Genomic DNA, 10,862 nt, shown 5'->3' with positions numbered 1-10,862 from the left:
AATGAAAACACTTCAGCTAATTCACTGTACCTTCATGTGCATTAGTCACTGGTCCCTGTGCACTCTAATTATAGATTGCCTTGACGTTACAACTGCAGGGCACAAAGCAAAGACTTTACAAAAGTTGGTTTGGTATCTCTTTTTTTCTTCCTAGGCTAAACGGAGAAGCTGCTTTAAATACAGATCTGTGCTTGAAGCTGTCCTGTTCTCAGAATGTGCCTGTGGCAGTTAATAGGATTATGGTGGTATCAGCTGAGATGGATTAGGAGGTGCTTTGCTCAGGATAGGTAAACCTACCTGGTAGTGTTTTCTTGCTTTAGTCCTGAGAAAATCAGATATTTTTTTTGATCCACAGGAGTAAGACATAGAGAACGTTCATATAACTGAGCTGTCTTTTTAACCTGAGTTGCTCTAAATATATAACCAAGGGCAGCCTAATCCCATGTGCTATGGCTCACTGTGCAATTTATTAAACTGTTATAGTCACGAGATTAAGTCAGAAATCCCTTGTTCAGTCATGTACACAATTGCTTTGGGGGCTCCAATAGGTCAAACTCTGACAGTGTCAAGCATAATTATCTCCTGAATATATTCACACCCCCTGCAAAAGCCAGTGTTTGTTTGATTTTGCCTTATTTAAGAGTGTATTCATTAGCTTACAACCTTTTGTCAGGCTTTCTAAGCTTCAACTGAATGACTAAAATCTGCAAGAAACACAGATTCCCTGATGATTTTATTATGACATAAAACATATTGAAGGAAAATTTCCTTAAAAAATTCAAGACATAGTGTTTATTTTTGCACACTGATGCAGACATGTCTATGTGATGGGGCCCATGGTGGTACACATACAGTAATGCACGTTAACTCGTTCTTTTTTTGAGTTAGTGGTTTTATGCATGTGTGATGAATTTTAATCCCCCACCTTATAATGCATTTAGAGCTCATAAAATGTGACAGCTGCTGATGCTTTCCACTAGTGCACTTGGGTGGTTGGTCCATGTACTATTCAGGTGGAAGGTTTGTACAGTGCAAATGTGAAATATCAATAGCATAACTGAAGAATTAATATTACAATGACTGAGACAGCTGGAAACACTGTGTTAATAAGCACGCAGCCGAACACAGCTGAGTTGTGGCAACCTAACAAATTGTCACCTATCCATTGAATCAACACAACCTACCTTGCGTCTGCTTCAGCTTTGGAGAAAAATCATTAATGTAAAGCTCTGACTGACTTATTGTCTGCCAGCTGAAGAAATAGTGTTTTTCTCCCACATTTTATTAATTCATTCTCTGTGATCACAGTAAGCATGTATCAATAACTAACTAAATAACACCTTTGTGCTGAAACAGTTACTTGCTACCTGTGTGGTAGTTTGATTCTGGTAGCTTGTGATCTTTGTTCCTTTCACTGATGGGAAAGCACAGCTACTTTGAAGGAAGACATCTTTTGAACTTATGCTCAAGTTGATACTGCACAAAATGATATTTGTGAAAAACCATAGCAATGCCTTCGTATTTATTTTGAGCCCAAACTGTTGCATCGGTGCTGCTCTGTGCTCCCCTCGTTAATTTTTTATAAAAGATTATTTTAAAAATAAAATGTATTTCTCAAAACAAAAAGTCTGACAGCTAAAGACCATACAAGAAACTAAGTTCATATACATTTTAATAATTCTTTTTAAAAGAAGAAAACCAAATATAAAAAAAATTGTGCATATGTACAATGTAAATCTAGTACAATGAAAATCTAGCACCATATGAATCACTGAAATGGCACCAGTATGTGAAGAAAAGTCAGTTACAAAAGTCATACAAACCCATTTATTTCAGAATGCCACCACATGACAGATTCATTTCTGACTTCCACCTAACTATTGGCATTCACTAAGAAAACACGAATGAAAAAGTGACTAAGAACCTTTCCCCTATCAGTAAAGAATAGTGACATCTGTGAAACACAAGTAGAGGTCCATGAAATATCAGCAGAATTAGGGTTCGTGGGGACTGGGGATGGGGCCAGTGAGTGGGGAAGGGTCAGGGTGGAGTTGGGCAGGGAGGATGGAAGCAGCCCCCTGGGTGGGCTGGGACACGGCTTCTGGGACAGCTGGTGGGAGTAGGGAGGAGCTGGTTTTACTGAACCATGCAAACGTTCCTCTTGTGAAACTCCACATAAACGTATGAGGTATGTTTGGCACATGATCAGAAATATGAGTGATCATAACTAGACCTGTTTGGAAAACAGAGATCCATTTGTCTTAACAAAATGGTTTGGAAAATATTTCCCTTTTGAGTTGGGGTAAAAAGTAAAATGAACAATCCTCCCTCCCTCCCTGCTCCCGCTCCCAACATTACATGTAATTTTTTATTTACTTCAACAGAAAGAGATTTCTTAAAAAAATAATAATGGTGTTTACAGAGAGTTTTGGCTTGCTAGTTGTCTGCCTGCCCAGAAAGTACTGCTCAGTTTCCTCTTCCTTTCCATAAGTGAAATTATTAGTTTTCAGCTGGGGTTACTAGCAGTTAAATGTGAAATCTTTTTGTCCTGCTCCTCTTTGCTGATGCCCATTCAGGGGGTTTTTGCAGCTTTCCCCAAAGGCTGAAATACAGGGGCCCATAACGTTGGTAGCTGTAACTCACTTCTCAGTAACAGAATAGAAAAATGAAAATAGCCATTGGAAAATTAAATTTTGTGGAACAGACGTTTTCTGTTTTAATGATAATAACCTTGATGAAAAATTGCTGGCTAGCTTATACCTCAAGTCTTCTACAAATATGTCAGATATTCCATTTTGTATGTTTACCTCTGATAGAATCATAGAATCATGGAATCATTTAGGTTTGAAAAAACTTTAAGATCATCAAGTCCAACCGTTAACTTAGTACTGCCACAGCAGGATGGAAGCTGACTCTCTACAAAACTTAATATTTACATTAAATTATGTATTTTAATGCTAGAATGTCCCTTGACTCACTACGATAGTGCTGATTCAAGATCAGCAAATTATCATAAAGGTAATGGAGTAGTAACGTTTTGTGGCATTTCCCAGTTTCTCTTTGGTTACATCAGGAAAGGGCAAGATGCCTGTCTTCTTCTGAGTAATTATTTTTGATTTGTATCTGATGCTTCACTCATTAAGCTCTGAGCTTTCTGAGATGACAGATCAGGAAGTTTTTATGGGATTTTTTGAATTTTAATATGCTAGATATTCAGATGATATACAGACACCCACTTGCACATGTATGTGTGTGTGCCATACGAAAGAACAGCAAATCTTTGAATAGTGATTCCAATCAATGAAATTCTTATCAAATATTTGACTTTCTTGCATTTTCAAAATATCCTTTTTACAAATGCTGGAGTTAAGGTTTCAGAATAATTTCTTTTTAAACCCTGCTTTCATATATTCATACCTACGTTTTCATTCACAATAATACGTATTGTTATAATGCTATTCATTGATGCATCAGGTATTTTCCTGAAAAAAATGTAGGAAAATAAAATATAAGTTCATCTAAAAAAGAGTTTATGGGTTAGGCTTCGGGTATGAGATGGCCAGTTGATTATCAACACTGTCCATTTAATGTTTATATTGGATATGGCTGTTACGGTATGTGAAATAGCTCTTCGTTCTGCGAGGGGGCCGGCCTAGAAGACTATCTTACCCCTTCTTCATATCATACCCAAAGCTTCTCCAAAAGACATTGCTTAGATTAGCATAAGAAATTTTCCCCTAAAAATGTCAAATGCGTCTTATATTTTACTCTCATCTCTGTATCCTCTCTCTTCTCTCTCTGAAACTTTTTACTGAGTTTACCAATTCAGTTATAATTGGGAAAATTTTCAGTCAGAAACTGTAATCCGTTCTGTTCACTTTTTTTTTATGAGATAATGTTTGTAAGGACAGAAGTCAGTAACAGACACTACAGAAGCCAGGAGAGAAAATGGACTGAAATGGAGATGGGAAAAGAATCAAGAAAGCAATTATCAACTAAGAAAGGCCATTGCATGAAAGGATAGTAGAGGTTCACTCCCCTTTGAGAGAAGGGAGAGTCAGAAGAGAAAAACATGAGCACGAACAGGCCCATAGGAACCCATAAAGTAATTTGTGGTTAGAAGAGGGTACGGCTCACAGCTGAAGTATCCAAAGGCTAAAATTAGTAATAGAGCAGAGGCATGACTGTGAGCATAGTGCCAGCGATGAACTACAGTGAAAAATGCAACTGAGTCTCAGAAGTGCTGGAGAAGTGTTTTGCTTGAATTCTGTTTTGTCCTGCAGTGCTGGAGTTTTCCTTCCTTTGAGCAAAAGAATCATCACAATGAACCATCAGCATATACCAAATCAACCACATGAGAGAGATGGGAAACAAGAGACAGACAACTGGATGCTGAAATGATACATAGTCTTATTCCTCCACGAAATTTTTGCTGTAGTATCCTCTTTATCTTCATAGCAGACTAGCTTCCTTAGTTCTGTACTTTTGAGAAAGCACTAGTGCTATTTTAGCCTCTAATTCAATGTCTCTTCATGTATATAGTACAAATTTGGGGAGCATCAGATTAATATTGTCAATGTCTTGTCTTCCACGTTAGAAAATATTTTTGTCGAGGTGGTGGTGCAGTTAAAGGAACATATTCATCAAATCACAGGCACATATGGTTTTGATAAAGGGAGAAGAATTTTTTTTTTTTTCCTTAAAAACCCCAGCACATCTAGTTACATACCATGATTGGGCAAATGCACGTGTCAAGCTATGTTTTTGAAGATAGCAATAAATATTTGTGATCTAATTCTGTAAATCTATGTCAAACTGCTATAAATTTAGGAATAATTTGCTTTGATAACTAACTGGAAAATTAGTGTGATTCCTAACAAGAAAGAGCATGTTTATAACAGAAACTGCTGTGATAAAATGCCCTAAGAACTAAATATCCTGGAAAGAATTTTAATTCTTATAAAGATAAGTAATTGAAAGAATGCTAATTCTCTCTTTACTAGGAATGATTAGGAATGACTGTGCACATACCAAATGTCTTGAAAAGTCTGATAGTATTTTTACAGGAAGGCTAATGAGTGTTTTTGGTTTGTTTGTTTGTTTGGGTTGTTTTTTTTTCCTCAGATGTGTTAATACACTCCGGTAAATAAAGACACATAAGGAAAATGAATGTTACATTGTGAAACATGGCCCCACGTTTTTATAAAGAACTGTTATGAATAAAACACTGAAACATGCCTAGCAGTGTTGGAGTCATTGCAATCAGATGTTAGGCAGGCAAAGAACTCAGCAAGAAGAAAAGGATGTCAATAATTTGGTGGTCAATAAGTATTTCCAGAATTACAAATGGAATTTGTCCTTTTTTTCAGTCTACAGTAATGATTTTTAAAAAGCAATAAACCCAAAACATTTCTAAGGGACATAAACCAGTTGCACACTAATGACGTAGGAAAAAACATTCTTTGCATTTCAGACAATTTCAGAAGTTCCTTACAAGTAACTGGATGAATGAAGGGTAGAAGTTGCTGCTAAGCAACTTCATCTATCTTCTTCTGTCTTGCATTAAAGAAGAGACCAAAACACAGAAGCTGGTTGATAACTATGAAAAAATGAAAATAGTCACAGCCGGACAACAGGAGAAGACTGTGGTTGTTAGATGACATTTCCAGGTATGCCCCCCCAAGATGATAATTTTTTCATTTGTTTTTTATACACAGCGATGATTACTTTTATGGCATTAGACATAATATTTCTTAGTTTTCAAATAATATCAAAAATTCTTTTCAGGGACTATCATGTTTTGTTTGAATGATAGATTTATACTTTTCAAAAACTGTCTTTATTTTCCCAATCACTATTCCAGTAATGTACACTATTAAACAGAATTATACATATTTTATTGTATCAGAAGCTTTAATTTTGGGGAAAGTTTCTTAGAAATGTGACACTTATGCAGATACAGGATACAGGAAAAAACCCCAGAATTCTGTTGTGTACACTACTGGTGTATCCTGTGAAGCTGGTATAAACTTCTGGACATTTAAATATGATACAATTCTTCCAAATAAATTCATGATTTTTTTAAAAACTATGATTTGTGCCTAATTTTAATAGTTCTGTTGTCCATTAAGGGCACATACAATCTTCATGTAATTTTTGTCTTCTGTGTCAGCAAAGTTGTTTTCTGTGTTCATTTTCCTGACAAACCAGAAAAAGAATATGTACCACCTCATTTATCCAGCACAAAATGATGGCATTAGCCACATCTCTCAGTTCGGAGTTGCGAGTCTGTTCTAAGGAGCTCTTGGGGCATTTTGAACTTACACAGTCCACAGGCTGTGACATCCCTGAAGCATATTCCACCTGCTAGGTTAGCAGCACATTCTACCTGCTAACCAGCGAGGTAGGACAGATATGGGGCAGGAAAGACCCCATGTGTGATGTTAACCCTGCCCTTCTTGCTCTTGGGGGAGTGACCAGGAACCGTGACAGGGAAACGTGGAAAATAACTCCAGTGTTTGTTTCTGTGTAAACCTCTGAACATGCTGTTTGTGTGGTTGGGTGTAAGGGTGGAGCCAGCTGACAGATTACAAGAGGGAAAATGGATATGTAATGGCAATGTAGAATATTGCCATCCAACCAGTCCATGATTTCCCACCCTCAGGGACCCAACAAGGAGGGAGCTGGACACAACTCTCGATACACAGCCAGGTCAGGGGAGAAGAGGTTAGTGCAGCAGAGAACACTGGCAAAATAATGCTAGCTCTGGGTCTAGCAGGTTAAGCCAAAAGGCTGCCCCTCTTGGCTGAGGGCAATCAAACACCTCATGTGCAGAGGTCCCAGCATTTTCAAGTGCAGGTGGCACCTATCTGTATGAAATGTTTAATGGTGTGTGCTAGTAAAGCTGGTGTTTATACTGTTGTGGGACATAGGGTCCCTTTGCAGGCTCCACATACACTCTGTGCTCTTTTATCTGGTGAAGCTCAGTGAATGAAAAGAAATAAAAGAACTGTTACTTTGCTTGAAGGTAAATTCACTGCAACCAGGGTGCCAAATAACTATGTCGGTGTTAAACTAATCCAAATGCATCTGAAGGAAGAAAATTGCTTAAAGGAACTGCATAATTCAACATAACCACCTAACCCTTCTTAAGATTTCTTTCTCCTGCAGTGATTTACTATAGGGATGCATTATTTTATCTCAAAGTGCTCAACAATCACAACTGTCACTGATCCCTTTTACAGCAAGAGGTCCTTGTGAAGCCTTTGCCAGGTCATCTTCCCACATGCCTGCCTGTAGACCTTCAGACAGTGAGTGGGACACAAGTGATGATCTTTTCCAATACTTTATATTAAAACAACTTGTAGAGAATCATGTGAGAAAGCTGCGACCCAGGCAAGAACAGACCAGAGCTCTTCTGTATGGCAATATCTACAAGAGCCACAAGTGTCCTTCTTAATCCTGAAGAATCCTTCAAGCCTTCTGCAAGGAAGGGTATGCCAGGGAAACCTTCAGTCACCAGCTCTGGCCACCATGCCCTCAGCCATCCTCCTTTGCACCGTCCCACCTGTTCAGCAAAAGAACAGACATTCCTGAAAAGCACCATGCTACGTCATGAAGGAATGTCTTGGTTCTACTTGCAAGCGTATAGTATGGTGTACTAAAGCCTTGTACTATCTTTGTGAAATGTGTGGAGAAGCCTGCTTTGAGTCTCTGCTTATATGGAGATGGTGGAAAAGCACTTTGTTCATGTGGTTCCCCCAGAGCTGTGGATGAGCCCCTGAAGCCACGCAACACATCTGAGGGAGACAGTCCTCAAGGAAGGGAAGGTGGCTTAGCTCTCCCTCCCTGCTCCCTTGTAGGGGAGGGTTTCTGCTCAAGAGCAGGTGTTGCTGGTTATTTAGTTGCGGTGTCCGAGTGTTTGTGTTCAGTTGTTATTTTGGCATGTTGCCACAGCTTTGCTGACAGATGGGACTGACACACACCTGTACCTGGGATGCAGACAAATGGAATTTTGTGTAAGGCACTAGAGCAGGCGTCCTCAAACTACGGCCCGCGGGCTGGATACGGCCCCCCAGGGTCCTCAATTTGGCACCCGGTATTTACAGACCCCCCCGCCGGGGGTTGGGGGGGAACCAAGCTGCGGCTGCCTGCCGCTTCATCCGCGCGCCGGCCCCCTGGTTAAAAAGTTTGAGGACCCCTGCACTAGAAATATTTATCTTCCAGAGCTTTCTTCTTGCTGAATTTCAAAGGCCTACTGTAATCAGTGAAAACGCAGGAACATTCAGCTGAAGGTCAAAATAAGATTTATTTTATCTGATGAGAAATACTTGGCAAAGCATAGTTCTCTCACTAAAAATATATAGATATGAATATATGTAGTTTTAGTTACAGAATTCTTTTTTAGCTGCTCAGTAAATGAAGGTCTTAATAATAGTATGTTTATCCTTTTCCCCCAGCATCTTTTACTGCTGTCAGTGAACACCATAGTAGAGACCCAGACTTTGTCCATGACATGGAGTATGATGACACTGAAAAGCTCCTCTCCTCATAAGTAAGGACAATGGCAGCTTGGTAGATTGGAGATATGAAACAGATGGTTGAATTTCTGGTTTAGATTTAAAATTACTATCTCTTTCTCAAAAGTGTTGGTTTTTTTTTTTCTGGCTGCACATGGATTTGAGCATGGTTTCACATGCTAGAAAACACATGGGGAATTTTATGTTTGCATCAACTCCCAGCAGGATTTTATGTATGCACAGATGATCACATTATTCACGTTTGTTGGACTGGGAGTAGAAGTGTAACCCTCCATGGAGTGAATGCGGGGAGTTTAGAATATATCTCAAGCTCTTCTGCACGTTTTCATTCAGTGTTGCAATGTTCCGGGAAAGCTGTGGATTCACCTCAGCGCACTGCCTTGGAAACATCAAGCTGGAGAATTGTATTTAAACCAGAAAATTCTTAGGACTCTTTGTTTTTGTGAGCATTTCCTTTTTAAAAGCAAGAAGTGTACAGCCAAGCCATCCAAAGTAAATAATTTGTAAAAGACACATCTTTCAGGTGGCGTAAGTAGTAGATTTCTGTTCAATCTTGTGAAATATAGAAGTGACTATAAGGCTAATGGAAAAAAGAAAGAACACACTGAAAAATGATCAACCCGCTTCTAAAAAGAGCTACTATACTTGTTTATATGTATATATATATATATAAAACTATAACTTGTTAATATGGCGTTGGGTTATTAAGTTTGTAGTCTTCACCAGGTAACTAATACCTGCTCTAAAGGCAACTAAACATGTAAGTAGTTTCCCCTGGAGTCATTGGGTCTCTTTCCACTGACTCAGTGTTGCAGAGTAATGTACGTATTCCATTCCCCCAGCTGGCTTTAAAAAAATTTCGAACAGTCTGACAGATTAAAATGGTGCAAGTAGGCAATTTCCACAGAGGTAAACCCCTTCTGTTACAGTATTTATAAGGAACTTGTGAGAAGTATTTCCTAGTTCTGTTTCAGGTAATAAGAAAAAGGAAAAGAAAGAGGCTGGGAAAAAAAACCCCAAAGCTGATGCTAGATTTCAAGAATACGTCTTAAAAATTATGCAGAATTATCTAAAAAATTATCAAAAAAAAGAGCACAAGCTATTTCTTTAATTTCTGGATCAGTGCTATTTTTCGATATAAATTTATGATTTATTGTCGAAACATTTCCTTCCCCCTCAAGACTTTTTCTTCAGAAAAACTTTGCATAGGAATTTTTTAACAGCTCTATATTGTGTGATTGCATTTACAATATATTTTTTTTAAACTGATAGAGTGAGACATAGTATTAAAAACACACACACGCACACCCATTTACTAATTAAATCACACTGGATCCCATGAGAAATAGTTGTTAATAATGAAAATAAAGTATAATTTACTAGCCACGTAAGCACAGTGGGCAGGTCTGACATCAATTCTGTATGTTTGTAACTGGATGACCTGTAGATGTGAGAGTTTCAAGGGGACTGGCCAAGGCTTGCAGAGCAGAGCCTACCGTTTCTCATTTGACTGAGGTGTCAGACCTTTCAAAGACTTCATGTTGGCTTGAAATCTCACAGCACTGCTGTTTTAGTGCAAGCCCTGATAGATGTTGCATTGAGCAAGGGCTGAACAACTGCAGGAAACGGGGTGACACCTATGAAATGACCATTTGCAGCAGAGGCAGCAAACCACTGTGCGCTTGAGGCAAGACCAGCAGAGGGAAAGAGGTACACAGTCACCTCCTCCTTATGTGGGAAGGTGGGGCTGGGCTATCTGGGGTAATGGAAACATTTGGTTCACACAGGGAAGACCCAAGGGAAGGAGAAGCACAGAGGCAGCCTCCCTAGGGCCAAGGTGGCCCACTAGCTGGATGCCCACGGTGCTCTTGCGTGCACCAGCTCCCATGGGTTCATCTGGGGAGTGCAACACCATGCTCCCTGTTGCCCCAGAAGGGCTTGCTGGAGCACCTCCTTTCACCTTTCTGTTACTGAGGCTGGCACACAGACTGAAAGCAAGCTCTGGGACCTGGGATCATACCCTTCCACCTCCTCACCCTTTGTCCATAGCATTAGTCGCATCTTTTCAATAACTAATAGCAATTTGCATACCCTGGGCTGGGAGCTGTGCTACAGGCAGATGGGGAGAATCCAACATGGGAGGACATTTCCTTTGTCACTTTTCATGCAAAGTCCGTGATAAAGTGAAAAATCCTTGGCTCAGGTTTCATGTCCACCATCATGTCCATACGGCATCTAACACAACAGGGTACAAGACTAGCTGGGGTCACTGGGTGATACCACAGTATACAATTTAATCACAAACATGTTGCAAATTTGTTT

The 10,862-nt window shown here is 39.3% G+C and overlaps 1 long non-coding RNA gene across 1 annotated transcript in view; it reads left to right on the top strand.

Moving 5' to 3' along the window:
- The window catches only part of LOC121088900, a 32,715-nt gene extending 24,170 nt beyond the window's left edge, over window positions 1–8,545 (top strand). The window contains exons 2-3 of the long non-coding RNA XR_005828058.1: window positions 5,474–5,669; window positions 8,460–8,545. This is a non-coding gene — a long non-coding RNA (uncharacterized LOC121088900). The remainder of the gene's footprint in view (window positions 1–5,473; window positions 5,670–8,459) is intronic.
- Window positions 8,546–10,862: the final 2,317 nt, after the last annotated feature.

The sequence above is a fragment of the Falco naumanni genome, chromosome 5 (assembly GCF_017639655.2).
Source record: "Falco naumanni isolate bFalNau1 chromosome 5, bFalNau1.pat, whole genome shotgun sequence".
Lineage (NCBI taxonomy): Eukaryota > Metazoa > Chordata > Aves > Falconiformes > Falconidae > Falco > Falco naumanni.
The sequence above is the reverse complement of the archived record's forward strand: the minus strand, read 5'-3'. Positions and strand labels throughout refer to the sequence as shown.